The sequence below is a fragment of the Plectropomus leopardus genome, chromosome 13, assembly GCF_026936395.1.
Source record: "Plectropomus leopardus strain MGB_pleo_1.0 chromosome 13, ASM2693639v1, whole genome shotgun sequence".
In the NCBI taxonomy this organism is placed as follows: Eukaryota; Metazoa; Chordata; class Actinopteri; order Perciformes; family Serranidae; genus Plectropomus; species Plectropomus leopardus.
Window position 1 is genome coordinate 6519471 of NC_142188.1, and position 18079 is coordinate 6537549.

An 18079-nucleotide genomic window follows, 5' to 3' on the forward strand; every position below is an offset into this window, starting at 1 on the left:
CTATGAGACAGCCCTTACCAATGGGGGTTTGAAGCCGTATCAAAAACAACAGACTCCAGTGACTCATTTTAATGCACTGAATGGTGGAGTTGCTGGTTTGCCGCTGCCTCCATCAGCTGTTGTGGAAGGTTAAGAGGAACATATACTCGAATATAGTGCACATTTAAACTGATATTGATTCTTTTTAGGTGTCTAAAGTAGCCTATGTCCACAGCAGAACATCGTTTGGCCTCTGTGCCGGTGTTGTGGGACTGTACTTTATTTATCAGAGGAGGGGGGTGGCTTGGGGTGTGACTTTTTTGTTTAACCCTTTGAAACCTGGAGCGACATCACTTTTGTTGTGCTGCTTTCAGATGCCTTTCACAAGTATTTAAACCTTTTCACCCTGACAAATTGGTTTGATTTCATTCATCAATATGGGAAAGAAGACAATGGGCAACTTGTCACGAAAAATATTGCAAAAACTGCAGGAAAATTTGTAGATTTACACTTTTTTTAAGTTAGGGAAACATGTCTAGATTTTTTAAGTACTTTTTTTTTGTTTCTTTTTTTTTTTTTTTTTTACTAATTCCTCACTAATTTTTAGGCCATTCTCTCTTTTGTTGCTCATTGCTCCCTTCCTTTGTTTTTGAAAGAACCAAGACAATTTGCTCAGGTTTCAAAGGGTTAAAATAAATATTAAAAAAACTTCCTTTTTAAGTGGTATGTATCTCTTCAGTGCTCACTTTTTTTTTAAAATGACTGACCCATTTTGCATTACTGGGTGCACTGTCACAATCAATGTTGCTGCAAATCATTGACTGTGATAATCAAAACAAACAAACAAAAATGACTTAGCATGTAGTGAATTGAAAATAATTCACTTTTTGAGGTTTTTTTCCCATCTAAAAACATAATGGCATCATGACAAAAACCTGTCATTTTAAAGGTTAAAATTCTGAAAATTTATGAATATTTGATCAGCCCTAATCATAGGGCTGATGTTGGTTAAAAAAATAACTCAATGAATGTAGAAAAAAATATTAATGTAAAATGGTTTTTAAAGTGTGATTTTGAAAAGAGCATTTTGTGCACAGAGCAATACGAGTGTGAGTAATATTAAAGCGGGTTCTCAGAGTTAAAGATCATAACCACACAGATAACAGCCTTGTCTCCCTGCTCAGGCTGGTAAGAAGGTAGCGGATACATCGGGCCAACAATGAGAGGCTCAGGAAGCGCGTCTACCCTCAGGCCGTGACAATAACTAAATGAGGTCACTGCCTTAGTGCTTCTGCCACACACTGACAGAAGTAGCAGGATAACATTTCACTGTAATTGTACCTTACATGACTTATGACTTAATGTGACAAATAAAATGGATTGATTGAATGATTGATTGAGTTATATGCATGTTTTTGCCCATAAATTAAACCTTTGTGCTTCCGAAAAGCAGCTGTCTAATCCAAACACAGTCACAAGCCAAAGTCTGCTTGTCACTGCATTTTTATGATCTCCAGCTGCAGATAGTGTGCAGGCGTTTTCTCTGTTTAAAATGGACTTATCACCTCAATCAGGCACTGATTCAGTGCAGGGACACGTGTCCTCAGATAAAGAAGGTAGATGCAAAGTGTGTCTCAGAAGAGTTCAACAGATCCAAACCCAAACAGTGAAAGTGAAACATACTGGGTGTGTTTGTAGGAGATGTGTCTATTCCTGAGCATTTCAGCAGTTCAACCACACAATTGAAATTACAACACGTGTGGTCAAATGTTGCTACCATGCCTCTTGTATTGTTTCCTATTTCCAAATTGAAATCTAAGTGGAAGCAGTAAGTTGCAATAAGGTGTGTGTGTGTGTGTGTGTGTGCGTGTGTGTGTGTGTGTGTGAGCATGTGTGTGTGTGCTGGACTGTGGAAACATGCATTGTGTCGGGTCTTGGCTCAGTTACCCTGCAGGCTGTAATCACCCACACCATCGAGAACCCAGCAGCACATTATTAAAAATACAGACGAATGGCGCTTCAACCCAAGAACCAAAGCAGCACGGGCTGAGCTGCAGTTCCTCAAAAAGAAGACTAAGTATACTAAGTATTTAATCACAAAATTTACATTATGAGTTGAAGTCAAAGGTCATGCTAATGTCATGTTGTGTTCATACGGCATCTTTGGGGTGATGCTGGAGTAGTCCTTCCTGTAACTTACCTCATACATTCACCTGCCAGTCCGCTTCATGCTCACAGTTTTCCTCACTCGAACTCTGAACTATCACCTGTGAACGTGAGCTCACGTCAGTGCTTCTACAAATCTCCTCCACTCCTGATAACTGTCCCTACTTACCTGCAGCCTGATTATACGCACCTGTGCTCCATTCAACCTGAAAAAAGAGTAAATAAAGGTCATTACCAATTACTCACCTGCTCTGTTGTGCTGCAAATGGGTCCCACCACACCCCGTTACACTGCTGCATCCATTGCCAGACACAGATTGTCTTCCTGTCTGTACTGCAGCTCTGTATTTGAAACAGCAAATCAATTTTGAGGAAAATGTAATGCAGATTGAATTATGTTTTCAATTTTTTGTATGGTTTCATTGAGTTTCACAAAAATAGACAGATTCATTTTTTCCAGTTTTGACTGAATACCCTCTGCGACCATCCTCCACCCCATGGCACAGGAACCCCTATAAAGTAAATATATGAATACAATTTAACAAGTAAAAGAGGGAAGAAAATAAAATATTACGTGTTCTATTAAGATGAGAATGCGTATGATCAGTATTCACTCCTGTGTCAATCGACCATGCATTGACAGGTTTTTGTCACCTCCGGCTCAGATGGGAGCACAACACCGGTGCAAAAGGGATAATTTCAGCTCTTTAACCGGTGAATGCAATGACGTGCCATCACTAATTACTTTCCTTCTCCATCTAAGCAGCACTAAAACACATATCCACAATATTCTGCACCTACTTTGAAGGAGACTGAGTAAGATGTATAAAAAGAAGAAACCACTGAAAACTTTTTACCTGTTTTTCAGCCTGTCCACGACATCGCAGGGATTCACAAAAATTAGAAAGGCAGACTCGTGTGGTGTGTGGGAATGCAGTACTCAATGGGTTTACCCGTGTTTCAAAAACTTGCATGCATGTGCTTATTTGAGTAGAAAAGCGGTGTTAGGAGACAAAAACCCAGATAGTAACCCTTCAGTGAGTCAAAACATTTCTGGTTTCGATCAGTTGTGTGTATCAGTTTTTAATTTCTCACTTTCTTTTTCTGCACCTCATTAGCAGCAGCGTTTGTCAGTCGTGCATTGATTAAACCTGATACACGAGCAGCTGGGTGGCAGCCTGCGCTCTGCAGACACCCTTGGGTGATCACATACACACCAGACAACGCTTCACTAACCACCTGAGACTCTGAGGTGGACAGAAGAGACACCTGAGTCCACCCGCTGCTCCGTCTGCCATCCTATCCCGTCTTGTTAACATCGTTAGCCAAGAATAACGCCCTGCCCTCTGTGCTGAAGACAGTGATTGGTGTAGGCGCTAATGTACGAGAGGCAATTAACCCCGGCCCACAGTAGGGTTTAGACCACATGCACGCATGTGTTCATGTCTATGACAGTAATCTGTGAGAAAAATTAGGCAATTAGCTCTGAGAGGTAATCACACTCAGGACAGCTGAGTTATTGTTGATCAGTGGAATCATTTTCTATTGAGGTCATTTTATGTGATGGTGATCTATCATGCCATAATTAGGCTGTAAAATATTAATACAATATATATTGATTCATTCTGCCAGCACAGGAGGAAATGTTATACATCACGCCATGTGAGACAATTATATTGGCCTGCTTCTGTAGACGATGGGGTTTTGTGTTAGCACTTTAATATCCATTACAGTATCATCCTGGCATCATTTTATATTTTTATTTAGACAAAACCAGCAATGAATTGGCACATCTCACAACTCCTTCTGACTTAGGAACATGCCGACCAGCGCAACAGTGTGGCTCACTGATGTGTTGTAGTTTTTAGACAACACTCGGGGGTTTCCATTACAGATTTGCACAAAACTAATGCAACATTTTCAAAATGTCGATAAAACACAAATGCCAGATGACTTTGTTTCCATTGAGTGATGCTCTGCGACTTCTCCTCTGGCACTAACACTCAGTAACCATGGCGATGGATGTTCAAAACATTAGTAGGTTTATTTCTTATTGCAGCCACCGCACTAGCCGTCATTATTTTCAGTGGAAGGTGATGTAGGCGTGTTGTGCGAGTGATAATGGAAAGGCAACCCCCTTACATGTGGGAGCGGCCTCGTGAGGGATTTCTGGTAGATGATAGTCCACGATTTCACAGAGGAATTGTGGATTCAAAACTTCCAGATGATCCGCTCAACTTTTGAAGAGTTATGTGATGCAATAACAGCTCTTGTAGCTCCTGCTGCATCATGAGGGAGCCAGTTCCTGTCTACAAGCACATAGCCATCACATCATGTGACCTATAAAAACATTGCAGTTTTGTGAAATATGGCTTTTTTGAACAGCCTGAAATACCACTTTATGCAAGCGTAAAAACTTTTTTGCAATAAATGGGAGATATGACGTATTTCCATTGGGTATGTTTAATATTCGCATTTTCAATTTTTTGAAGTTTGCACAATTTGAGGATTAATACAAACCTGCCTAATGAAGCTCTATGGAAAAGCGGAATCAGCAACTCTCCATCAGACTTTGGATACAAAAATCAGTGAATTGCTGGTTTGTGTCTTTTTGAGGGATTTGTTAACATAACAAAAACATACATAATATTCGCAGTGTTATCCTTTTAGCACTGCAGCAGCTGTGGCTCAGGAGGTAGAGCAGGTCATCCACCAACTGAGCGATCAGCAGATCACTCCTCCAGTCTGAGGTAAGATACCGAACCCCGAAACTGCTTTCTGCTGCATTGCTATGAGTGTGTGTGAACGGTTAACTCAGGTGGCACCTTGTGTGTTGCAGCCTCGGCCACCAGTGAATGTGACATGTGGTGACATGTAGCATTTTGAGTGGTTAAAAGACCAGAGAGGAGCTCTACAAATTTAAGTCCATCCATTTACCAGTAAACTCCAAATGATCTATAAAGTGCTGTTAAATACAAATGACTGTACACGTACTTATTGCAGCTGCAGGATTAATGATGAGAAGATGCCCTGAGGAGCCTGTGAGACAAAATGGAAAAAGACTGTAGTTTCCATCTTGACTCACCACTTCAGAATCTAAATAAATCACCAAAACTCTCACCTCTTTCTCTTTCTAGCTTTCTTACAGACATATTGTGTAAAAGCAAAAGTATGATTCTGAACAAGATGTTAGACCAACATGCACATATCTGTGTGCAAGTATTTTGCAGGTTTTTTGCAGGGGGGGGGGCATATCCTCCATTAGAAAAGTTTGAGCAACAAAAACTTTATTTTGGGTATTATTTGCTTTATGCATTTTTTTTTCTGCATTAATTCAGGCTGGAAATCTCTTTAATTGTGTCATAATAAAAGTCATTTGTTTCTATTGTTTTTATTCAGGGGTACAGATGCACATGTTCTAAATACTGAAATGAGAAATCTACACCTTTGGGACGTATTGAGTAACAGTAAACTTGGCTTTGATAACAATAGGTTGTTTGTTTTGGCAGCAATTTTAGTTCAATTTGGCTGCAAAATTAGCTCTGCATTTGGCCTTGCAGCCTTTTTTCCACGTTGTTTACTGCACTAACATATTTTTGCCTACAGCTATGTCATGTGACTTGTTGCCAGTTTGTTTGTTTGTTTTTTAAGTCGTATCTGCACCATCAAGAGAACAAACCTGCAGTCATTATTTTCATTATTTATAACACAACTTTGAGTCAGACTTAAGATTGTGTGCATGAGCAGTTTAATCACATGTGAACCTCAGGATTATTATTTATGAGCGCCTGTTGGGTGTCCATTGTTTCCTCGGGGTGACCAGCTGTGGGTCTGCTAAGCAGAGGGATGTAGAGCCTCCAGTCCTGCAGTTCGCAGACCCCCTTTTGTCTTGGCCTGGGTCGTTATGAGAGGACAGCCTGGGGACTGGACCCCTGCTGTTTGGAGACCCCACACCCATTACACACACACACACACACACACACACACACACACACACACACACACACACACACACACACATACTTCCAACTTCTAACTGCCATCTGGGTGCATCTTGTAGGGACCTTTTTAGTTCTGCTGCATGTAGGCTATATTTAATAAATGTTATGTGTATATATATATATATATATATATATATATATATATATATATATATATATATAAATTAATGGGAAAAACCTCTTGAGATTAAAAATCTCTCTTTCAAGAGTGTCCTGATAGACAGGTAGCAGCATAAGTTACAGGTGGACAGCATTGAACAGAAATATAAAATAAATAACTCCAAAACAAACCATATAAAACACAAAAAGAGCACAAAATGAAGTTACTACAAGCACAAAGTCCTTATGTGTATATTGTGTTGTGCATCATGCACATTTGTTCTATTTATAACTTACTAGTTTTATACATTGTATTGTAGCAAAGGCACATTTTTACACACTAAACACACTCAGAAAATTATACATATTTATATTTTTAATATTCACATACTATTGCTAATTGTTTCTGTGTTTACATTTTGGATGTTATGTTTTTAAATACTTTGTGCTGGTACTTATTTACTACTCTATAATTCAATCTGCTTGGCATCAGAGCAACTATAACAAAGAACAGTTTCATTAAAGTAAGTAAGGGATCAATAAGGAATTTCTGATTCGAAAGATTGCGATAAAAACAAAGTGAAACAAGAGAAAAAGAGACAATAAATTTGCACACCAATGGGAATGGAGTTTAAGTGCAATCTGGATGACGACATATTAAGACAATTCTCAGATTACGGACAAATCCAGTTTTGACTTATTTTAAATAATCAATGAACAAAAAAACATGCCTTTATACAGTTGTAGCTGTTGGCAAGTGTCACTCCCACTGAACTGTAACTGGTGTAACTGCTCCATCTCTGTTTACAGACTGATGACAGTTGCTGTATTTGCCAGAAATTTAACAAGCAAACAGACAATAGACTTGTCAGCCTGATCACTGTTCAGACTAATATTCCTCTGGAGGGATACTCCTCTCCAGGTTTAATTGACTCCCGGCTGTTATATAATGCACAACAGTGTTATTGATCTACTGATCTGAGTCTTGGCATTATACATTTAATATTATGTTACAGAGAAAAAATGATTTTAGCATTTTCTCTTTTTTCTGTTTTGTTTGTTTTTGTTGTTTTTTTACTTTTATTGGCAAGAAATGTCACACAAACATAAACTGAAAATTAGCTGGGCGGGATTATTCAATATGATCAAAAAAAAGGAGGGAAAAATGTCCAGAAAAATATATTTGTAATTCTCTTAACTATATATTTAAAATTATGTTGCAGAGAAAAGAAAAAAAATATTTTCAGCAGTTTGTCTTTTTTGTTTGTTGTTTTTTTAAAAAAATATATTGGCAATAAACGTCAAAGGGGACAAGATATTGATCTGAAAATGAGCTGGGAAGGATTATTCGATATGATCAAAAAAGGAGGGAAAAATGTCCAGAAAAATATATTTGTAATTTTCTTAACTATATATTTAAAATTATGTTGCAGAGAAAAGAAAAAAATATTTTCAGCAATTTATCTTTTTTGTTTGTTTTTTTTTTTTTTTTTTTTTAAATATATTGGCAATAAACGTCAAAGGGTACAAGATATTGATCTGAAAATGAGTTGTGCAAGGGATTATTAGATATGATTTTAAAAATGGGGGAAAAGGATGTATATATTTTATATTTTTTATATATATTTGCAAATCTTTTAATTATATTTTTACAGAGAAAGGAAAACATACATTTTAGGCTCTCACTTTTTTTTTTTTTTTAATTTTATTTTAATTTCATTTATTTATTTAGCTTATTTTATGGTGGTTTTCTTGTAACTTTTTACAAAGTTCTTGCTAATTTTTGGACTATTTCTGATTAAGTTGCTCGCCTCCCTCTTCCCAAGTTTTTGAAAGACATCAGCCCATTTTCTGAAGTTTCAAACAGTTAAGTAAAGGATGTAAATACTTCCTCCGCCAACAGAGTAGCCAATACAGTAGCATAAAATAAAACCTCTTAGGTACCTCAAATTTGAATACTTGTAGGTAAAAGTACTTTGTTAATTCCCACCAAAACGCAACCATTAAGCATTCCATTAAATCAAACTGAAATGATGACACCTCATCTTAATGAAATAACGCTATAACCAGTTTTTGGGGTTTCTGTGCGCGCGCGCGCTCGGCGCGTGTGTGCTCTCGTGAGAGCCTCGCTCCGCCCACAGCAGCGTCATCACCGCGGAGAGCAGCTCAAAGACGGAGTCGGTGCCTGCAGCCGCAGACCCCTCAGTCGTCGTCGGTGGAGTAAAAACAGGAGCGACTCACGGTGTAAAAAAACAAAAAGGGCGACGTTTCTTTTTCAGCCGCCGGAGAGAGAAGTGGCGTGGATGTATGTAACTTTTCCGCCATTGTTGGGGTGAAGAAGGACGGCTGAAAACAGGAGCTCACCCGCAGCTGGAGGAGTTTTGTGTCAGGACTTTAAAGAGAAACAGGCGACCGTCTCACCGCTAACGGAGGTAAACTACCAACACGACTGACTGAGGCAAAAAGTCTCAGTACAAATAACAATGTTGCAATTTAAGTTACTCCGACTTTCATGTTGAAAATAACCAGAAAATAACAAACAGGCTGCAACTTAAAACTTCAGTGGCGAGACTAAAGAAACATCAAAGTTACACCATTATCCCGACATATGCTGAGCTGCTGTAACCAGCTGTAGAAACGGATTTATCGATAAAAATCCAGTCAGCAGTTCTCATAATCGATTATTCGTTTAACTCTTTGAAACCTGGAGACATCTCCTTTCTCGTGCTGCTTTCAGATGCCTTTAAAAAGTATTATAACTTTGAGCACAGTGGTGCCATTTCTGTCAAAAACATTGACAAAAAAGGCAATGAGCCACAGAAATGTTACACAAACTGGAGTAAATTCTAAATAATAAAAACATATTTTTAAAAAATACGTCAAAAATCATCGAAATTACATATTACATAATACATAATTAGGTTGCAGAATTGCATGAAAAATATTATATTTTGAATCATTTTTTCCAAGTCGTGTTTGCCTTTTTGAAAACGTTTTTTGTCTTGTGTTTTTTTTTTTTTTTGACAATTTTCAGGTAATTTTGTCCTACTTTTTACAAATTTCTTGTTAATTTGTGGGTCTTTTTTCCTTTTGTTGGTCATTACTCTCTTCCTAAGCTTTTGCACGAAATCAAGCCAACTTGCTCAGGTTGCAAAGGGTTAAAGTCGTTTAAAAAGCCAAAATACCAAACATTTCCTAGCTCCAGCTTCTCAGATGTGACTGTTTGCCACCCTTTTCCTATTTAAGTATCATTAAAAATGCAGCTAAATTAATTATATTTAGTCTAAAATCGTCACATTTTGCTCTTGGAAGTTGTGGCAGACATTTTTTCATTATTATTGGATTTATTTTAGACTAAACAATAGATCAATTTATGGTGAAAATGTCAAACAAATGTATCAGTGATAAAAATAGTAGCTGCCCTGGTCATTGTAAACACACACTAAGTTTGTGCCCCTGAAACGTCAGAGACTCGAACACAAACTTAATACATGTTTGAGGCAGAAAAGCAGGCCAGTGTTTATATTATATTTGAAGGAGATATCTGAGAGAATATTTTCTGATTGGGGCTTTTGATTTTTATATCAGTTAACCTACATTTCTAACCTGTATAGCTTCCTCCTTCAGTAGCAGTTTTACTCTTTCTCCTCCTCTCTGCCTCATCTATCTTCTTTTCTCTCTGTGATGCCTTATGTGCTTTCCAAGATAAAAGTTTTTAATCACATGAGCAACATTTTCCAGAGTTGCTGCACAGATGTGTGTGTGTCTGTGTGTGTGTGTGTTTGTGTGTGTGTGTGTGTGTGTGTCAGCAGTGTAGCTATGTTTAGACAAAAAAATCCAAACCACAATTTGGATGAGTAGAGTAGCTGTCATCCAGTGGAGGGTGAGTTTCTGTCTTTCTGGTAAATAAAAATGGGGAGCAGACAGTGAACATTTGTAAATCAAATCCAAAAAAAGCGAGGAGCAGTCACATAAACTGGTTTGGATTTATATAAATCCCCCTTTTTTTGAATTGATTAGTATGCTTTTATGCGATTTAATATGGAAAATGTGAAATTTTGGAGCACAATAATTGGCTTGTTTGGTACTTTGGCTCATTTTTTCCATCTCAAACCACATGATTTTTCATCTTGGCTTCATATGTTGTCCCAGTTATATCTTTCTGTTTGGCACATCAGCTTGTACTCATGATAATGATTGCATTATTTTCTCCATCTCAGATGTGACTTATCTCCGTTTATTATGGTATGTAGGCCCTGACCTGCATGGTTATTAGATAGTGATGTAGAACAGTATGTTCAGTATGTCTTTTGTTGAGTTGCATCAGATAACGATTTAAAGTGACTCTTGTGAGGTTTTGTCATTTCAGATTTTTGTGATGATTTGTTGAATCAATGTGTTGCTCATTTGGCTCGGTATCAAGTTGCCATGGCAGAGATAAAGCAATCTGATTTGACATAGTGGGCAAATGTGAAATTATAATACCCGTGTCCATTACGTGATGCCATGGAGGTCGGAAAGATTTTTTCCCGTAGACTTAGATTGAGGAAAAAGATATCTGTAAATCGATGGATGAATTGTTTGAGCGACACAACTCCTAAAAAATCCATTCACTCCAGTAACATTTCTAAAGTCTGGAAGAGCTGCACAATAATATCATTTTTACCCTCTTCAGGTTTGGCATTACTGGAAGTTAGCTGCTGGTATGAAATTGGTGGTCTCGTAAGTGGACTCAGTTGTCTCGCCGCTGCGTCCTCTGACCTCGTTTTTAAGTGTTGTGAACATAGTGTGGATGAATGAAAGCAGGTTTGAAAAATACGACACTGCACAGAGTATAAATTTAATGTTTGTTCCTCCGAAGCTGAGAAATGAAGCCAGTGTGGACGTGCCAAAAACTGCAGTTACTCAAATGGCCACATGGGGCAGGCTTCAAATCAGAGTAAATGCCCCCCATGTTAAAATTCACAACTTTACAGCAGAAAAAACAGCCTGTTACAAAATAATACTTAAAAATGACTTGTTTTATTATCAGGATTTGATCCATTCTTTCCGATTATAGTTCTGAATTCTCGAAGAGCGGCACAGTTTAATTATTTTATCCCTTTTCAAGGTAGCAGAGGACTACTCCGAAAGAAAGCAGTTGTCCACGCTCAGCTGCTGTAAGTCTCTACTTTGTTTTGCTCTGAGGGACACACTGATGCTGAACATCTGGTGAATTTCATACCACGGAAATCAAGCCTTTTCGGCTTCATTGGAGATGCTCTAAAATAAAAAGTAACGCAGTACAAGCTGTGCCAGTGGTATACACTTCTGGACTTATAACGAGGTGTGGTTGTCTGTCCCCACATCCCCCTCTTCGTTTTAAAGTGTTTTTAATCTGCTAACTTAATATCTCATCTCAGCCGAGTAAAAGATTATTTCTCTTTCCGGGTCTCTCAAGAGTGTGTTGCTGAGACAGAGGGGCCGTTTACACGGCAACGGTTCTTGTGGTTGCGGTTTGGCTTTTCATTCACATGACAACTGTGTTTTGGGGGCCTGAAGATGCAAACTTTTGAAACTGGTTTCCAGAGGGTATGCAACCCTGCATCCCCTCTGGAGACTCAGAATAAAGGAGACTCAGAATAAAGTTGATTTTCTCCGGATTTGTATGTCCGAAAATGCTGTTTCAGTCTCAGAGAGTTAGGGAGAAACTTGGCTCAGGAAAAAGCAGGTCCATGTTTGCTTAAATGAGTTTGCAACAAAAGAATCAGTCATAATCTGCTCATGTTCACAGTACATCCGGTGGAACGAATAGTTGCAGGATGGCCACTAATCTGGCCACTACTGAGAAACTTTCATAGGAATGAACAGGACCTCCAATGCTGTAGCCTGTTTTCTTTATAAATCCATGAAACAGAGGTGTTGGACGGCATTTTTTAAAATTCCTGTTCCCAAAGTGCTGATTTTTCTTCCATTTTAAATTCACAAAAAGTTAATTTTTATTGGCCAAATGGTCCACCAGTCTGTTTGATCATCTCAAAGCCATTTTGGCGTTCAGACACAGACAGCACTCTGCATAAATAGCCAATAATTTCTCCACTGAATATGCAGAGTGCTCACTTTTAGACACTCGCTGATGTCGTCCTCCTCCAGCTCGGTGAGCAGCTCCAGTTTCCTGCTCAAGGACACTTTGACCGTCACGGGATGTGCGTTCACCTGTTGAATAAATCAAGCTGTGACCTTTTTGGATCGAGGACATTTTCTCTACCCACTCTCATGTTTTCATCTTACTGAATCTGTGCCACCTTTTGAACCCTCCTCATTACTATTCAACACGTTCCAGACTGTGGCTGACTAACAGTTTCTAGTGGAGAGGAACAGGGATGAGTAATAGCAGTTATATACATAAGAGTTTCTTCCTAATGTTTTCAGGACCACCAATGTCAAAGTCAAGTCGGCTGGTTATTCCATGCATGTGCAGGACTTTGTTTAATAGCAGAAAATGGGCTGCTCTATGTCAGCCTTAGACCAAACATCTTTTTAAGCAATTTCACTGTTGCAAATTTCCAATATTGAACATTTTTTTCCTCAGTTTGTACGCTCTTGTATGATCTCAATAAGTATTTTTACCCCAGCTTGTCAAATATTGCCACTTGGTAATTCCCTTTGCATCTACATATGACGCACTATGTGTCCTCTTGTGTATGTTGTTGACGTTCCAGGACAGCGTGCCAATTTATGCTTGTTAAATGCATTGCGTCTTTTCAAATATGCATGACTTTTCACAGCAAATGTACAGTTTCTGCTCGTTAGATGCGTACAGTCTTTTTCAAAATCAACACCTCATATGCACTTATTCGTTTGTGAAACTCAAACACGTGGTTAGATTTAGAAAAATCATCATGGTTTTGCTCAACGTTCATACTGAAAGTGAACGGCGGGCTCCCAGGTGAAAGTCTGTGGTTTGCTGGATCCATCTACCACCCCTCCCAGATGCCCTGTAGGGACTTTCCAGCTTCTTATATCACGTCATTACAGGCAGCATTTTAAACTGGAACTGTTTTGCGGCATGTCATACCAATGCCACAGGTGCTGTCCAGCCTTGTTATAAACTGATGCCACCTACCTCCGTATCATACTGATACTTTCTGTGTATGTGTCTGAGGCCGAATTTGCAGACCAAGTCTCAGAATTTGACGAGTTTGGAGGCTGGTGATTTCACGACTGTCTTAAGTCAATCTTTCTCTTGTCTTGACTTGCTGAAATTTTAAACATGTTTAATATTTAGTCTTGGCTTGTGCAAATAGTGAAGCACAGCACCAAAGAGGAAGCAGCAAACCGCATGAGTTAACTTAAATAAGTCTCAGTTTTCTAAGACTGTGGAAAAGGACGAGAAACTGGTTGAGTCCTGAAGTGATCATGAGTCTGTTTAGTGTATCTGATCCACCATCCGGGTTATTTTAGTGAGAAATCTCAATTTCTTTAAACACTTTGCCCTATGATTGCCTCTATCTCCTTTTCACTAAAATATTGCAATTAATCAATGAAGGCTGGTCGCGAGCTGAGGCAGCAAAATCCAAAATGTTTGTCCACAAATACAGTTTATATTCATGGATTATAATGATGCCAAATTAATGAGAATATTGTCAACAGCTTATGTCTTAACTTATTTTTCTAGAATTATGTGTTTTTGCAAACACATGTGATTGTCAAAGTTGAATATATTTCTTAGAGGGAATTTGGATGGAAATGATTTCTAAAGAAATTGAGTTATAGTCTTGCAAATAGTGACCCTGAAAGATCCCCAGTCTTTGCAAGATCTTAAGTGACTAAAAACTCACAGTCTTTATATGTAAGAGAGAGTCAGATTTATCAGTCTTGTAGTGTATGATATGCATTAATAGCAGACTGAAAAAATTGTATTTTTTTAGGAGTTGAATGAATTAGTTCATTTTAAAAGCTGCAGCTGATTTAAAGACTCCTCAGCAGCCTTCCTCTCATTTCAAGGTCAGTAATTCAGCACACCCCAAACGGGAGAGCTGGAGTTACCCAGGGGTGCTGCTAATTATGGGGACATGCGATCATGTCTGTACTATAACCACACTGCTGTCATTCATGTCGACACAGAAATCTGCCCTGTTTAGAGAGACTGTCAAACAATACCTCACAGTACTACTTTTGAATGGCAGCCAACATTTTCTCCAGTTTACAGAGAAAATGTGTTTACCTGGCTGCTGGCCAGTCGAGCTCCTTATCACAACCAACATTAAGAAGGCTCACCTAACAAGTCTGCAAACAAAACAGGCTCTGTCTGTACGGTCATGATGCAGAACAACGGAAAAATGTCTGCAGTTGATGGGAAAGCTGCAGTCAAATAAGGAACAATCCGATTTTAACTTTGCCAATTTGCGCTCAAAAACTGAAACTCAGCTGACATTAGCAGGCAAACAGGGAAAAAGTACTTCCATTTGACTTGTTAGCTTTTTTTCAAACTTGTATAAATGCTGCTCCGACGCAGCAGAGAGGGATGCGTAGGAATACAGCTGAGAGAAAGTAGTGCCAAAAGAAAGGGCTATTTGACAGCAAGGTAAAACCAGAGAGTGCAGCTGTCGTTGGTTAAGAAGTGGTTATAAATGGTAAGATAAGCCACAACGGCTCCTTTTCAGTTTCAACATGGGCAGAGTCAAATATGCGCCCACACCTGCTGAACATGAAACGGACGCATCACCTCAAGTACACACTCATCAGTAAACAACAAATACTTTATTTCCCAAAATGTCAGCACATGACACGGGTTATCTCCTCACAAACATCAGTGTTTTCCACACACATACTGTTTACGTCATTCATGGGATGGTATGAAAATTTAAAGTCAATATTATCCCAGAAAAAAAGTGCAGTTCACAATATTATCCTGATAATCCTCCAAATGTGCTTAAAACTCCTAAAAAGGAAATTAAACATGCTGCAATAACTTCACCTTACATTTTGTTAAGAAACTCATGTTATTGCAGCAGAGATCAAACATGTCTTTTTTTCAGTAAAAAAAAAAAAAAGATTTAACTGTCTTAGGAAGTGAGGCTTTTGATTTAAATATGGTATTATATAATTTGTTATGTAATGTGTAAATACTTGATGGAGATCTTGTGCTTTTTTGAGGTCGGTGTGTGTGTTTATTGTTTGTTTACCAGCAATCTCCAAACTTAATATTTAAAACTCTACCAATAATGGAAATTCACCACAACTAACTTATTGAGATTTTATTTATCCTGCATTACATAAAAAAACGTATATCGACCTGTCTGTAGTTAACATGCTAGCGAGACTAAATATACCTTGATAATTAAAAATAAGTGACCTCACTTTTCTCGTGCTGCTTTAAGATGCCTTTCACAAGAATTGAAACCTTTGAACACCGAGAAAACTTGTGCAATTTCTTTAAAAAAAACATGGGATAAAAGGCAATGAGCAACTTTGTAAGAAATGTATAACAAATTGCAGGAAATAAATAGATTTAGAAAATATTTTTAAAAAGGCAGGGAAGAATGTCAAGGGGAAAAAAGAAATCTGTGGAAAATTGTATTTTTAATGATCATGATTAAATATTTAAAATAATGTTGCAGGATTTTTATAATTTTTAAAAATAATTTCTTTGTTTTTAACTGACTTTTTAAGTTTAAGTTTTTTCCTCTTATTTATTCATTTATTTTATTTTATTATTTTACTTTTTTTTGGTAATTTTCTTGTACTTTTTGACTAATTTCCTGCAATTGTTTTTGTCTCATCTTATCTTTTTGAAAGAGTTTTTGAAAGAAATCGAGCCAATTTTCTCAGGTTTCAAAGAATAAGCTGTTCAAGCACTCTTATTTACAGTGAGTAGGAATATACACAATATTTAAATAAATATAGTATAGTTAACAGAGTTCTGTAGCAAGACCTGCTTTGCTTTCTGTGTTTGTTACCATGATGTGAAATTGGCTTACCCACTATATCAGTTTTCCAGTAAAGCCGCAAAAGCAAAATGAAAGTCAAACTACACAAAACAAAAGAAGCTTTTTAATGTCCCTTCAGATTTCATCTTGAAAGAGAGCCAGGGTTTAAAATTACACGCTTTGTTTCTTTTTTTAAAATCACCAATAATGCCTTTTAATGAGCCTAAACCCAAATGTGTACTTTCCAGAGTCAGATGAAGCTGCTGCTGTTAAAGTGCTTGGCTGCCGCTGTTTTCCGAGATCCATTAAAACCAGCTTACAGGGATAATATATACTGCTGCATGGACACAACTAATCCATAATGTTACAGTCAGTTTGCCGACAGCAGTCCTGATTGCTGCTAATACATCACTGGGTTTAAAGTCCTTATAGGCATTAATGGGCTGATATAAACTGACACCAGCATTGCCTGTAATGGCACACAGAGAGCCTTTATATAAGTGGAATTTCTTTATGGACTCAGCACACAGAGCAAAGTTTCAGAGTTCAAAGTTAGTGAGTCTAAGGAGAGTGACGTGCATTTGTTGCGCTGGCTCTGCACAGTGAGCCTGCATTAAATTTAGGATGTAGTATTGGCTGTACACACTAAAAGTTCATTAAAGCGATCTGGATTCAGTTCATTGATTCAGATAAACCTTTTTAAGTTGCAAACATTGTTTCCATGTGTTGACATAAATGTTGATAATTGCATCAACCTGATCCTGTAAACTGATATTTCTGATTTAAAGCGAAATTCAATTTGTGGTAACCGAAAGAAATTGGCTTGATAATTTAACTTTTCTCCACCTGCAGCTCAGGACTTAAAGTCCCCTCCTCTGACCACTGAACACGCCTGGACAAAATCAGACAGACAAGATATATCCGGGACCTGCGGGCCACAAAACTATGACACAAAGGACATTTTCTCAAATAAAATTTGCATTTATGCTTTAAAGTGAGTCGTAGTTGTTGAAGAAAAGCTTATAGTCCTGACTTAATGTAGTGCATTGGTTGCATGTGATTTCACCAAAAGTTGCTCAAAAAGACTCGAAAAGATTGATGCAAGCCGTTGCATTCATTTTTTTTTTCCATTTGTTTTCTGAGTGTAGGTAGACGTCTACAACCCACAGACTCTGCCAGCCCGGCCAATGCTGAAGCCATCTTTGCTTCTTGCAAGTTTCAGGGTCATTTTTCTCTAAATCTGATTAATTCGAAGTGAAAGTAATGCATACATGCTCAGTTAGACTGAGATGAAATGACTGAAGAGCGTTAAAAAATTTGGCCGTTAAAAAAACAAATTGACACCAGAGGAACACAGTGTTTTTTTCATCAGTCTGACTAAGTGTTGCTCTGTACACTTTCCAGTACGCAACACCAGAATGAGTACCTGGACTGCAGATTCGTTTTGGGAGTAGGAACATTTGATGATTGTGGAGGTGCTCGAGACAGTGTGACACGAATATGATAGAAAGACGTCACTCAGCAGAGCATTTTCAGAGAAATTAATGACCGTTTCTGATTATAATGGAGATATTAAATCTCAAAGTAGTTTTAGATATTAGTGAATATGTCTCCCGCAGGAGTGCAAGTCTGCAGAATCAGCGAGGATTTTTTTTAGGAGGAACTTGACCTGAAACTTAGCGTGCAGCCGTTGTAACTGGTTCTGCTTTCGTTGTCACGAGTCTCCATCTGCTTTTGGGAACCAGAAATGGCATTTTTGGCATTGCTCAGGAGGTGCAATTAAACGTTTTATATTCGATAGGATTGCGACTAACATTGTCAATTAATTGTCTGTTTTTTTTTTCTTTCTTAACCAGTTAGTGTTTTGATGTTAGACATTGTTGAAAGTTTTCGATTATTGTTTCCCAAAATGCACCAAGAATTT

The 18079-nt window shown here is 38.0% G+C and overlaps 1 protein-coding gene across 1 annotated transcript in view; it reads left to right on the forward strand.

Moving 5' to 3' along the window:
• Positions 1-8409: 8409 nt before the first annotated feature.
• The window catches only part of b3gnt2b (UDP-GlcNAc:betaGal beta-1,3-N-acetylglucosaminyltransferase 2b), a 40505-nt gene continuing 30835 nt past the window's right edge, over positions 8410-18079 (forward strand). Inside the window, exon 1 of the mRNA XM_042501907.2 lies at positions 8410-8676. The gene's annotated coding sequence lies outside the window, so the exon portion shown is untranslated. The remainder of the gene's footprint in view (positions 8677-18079) is intronic.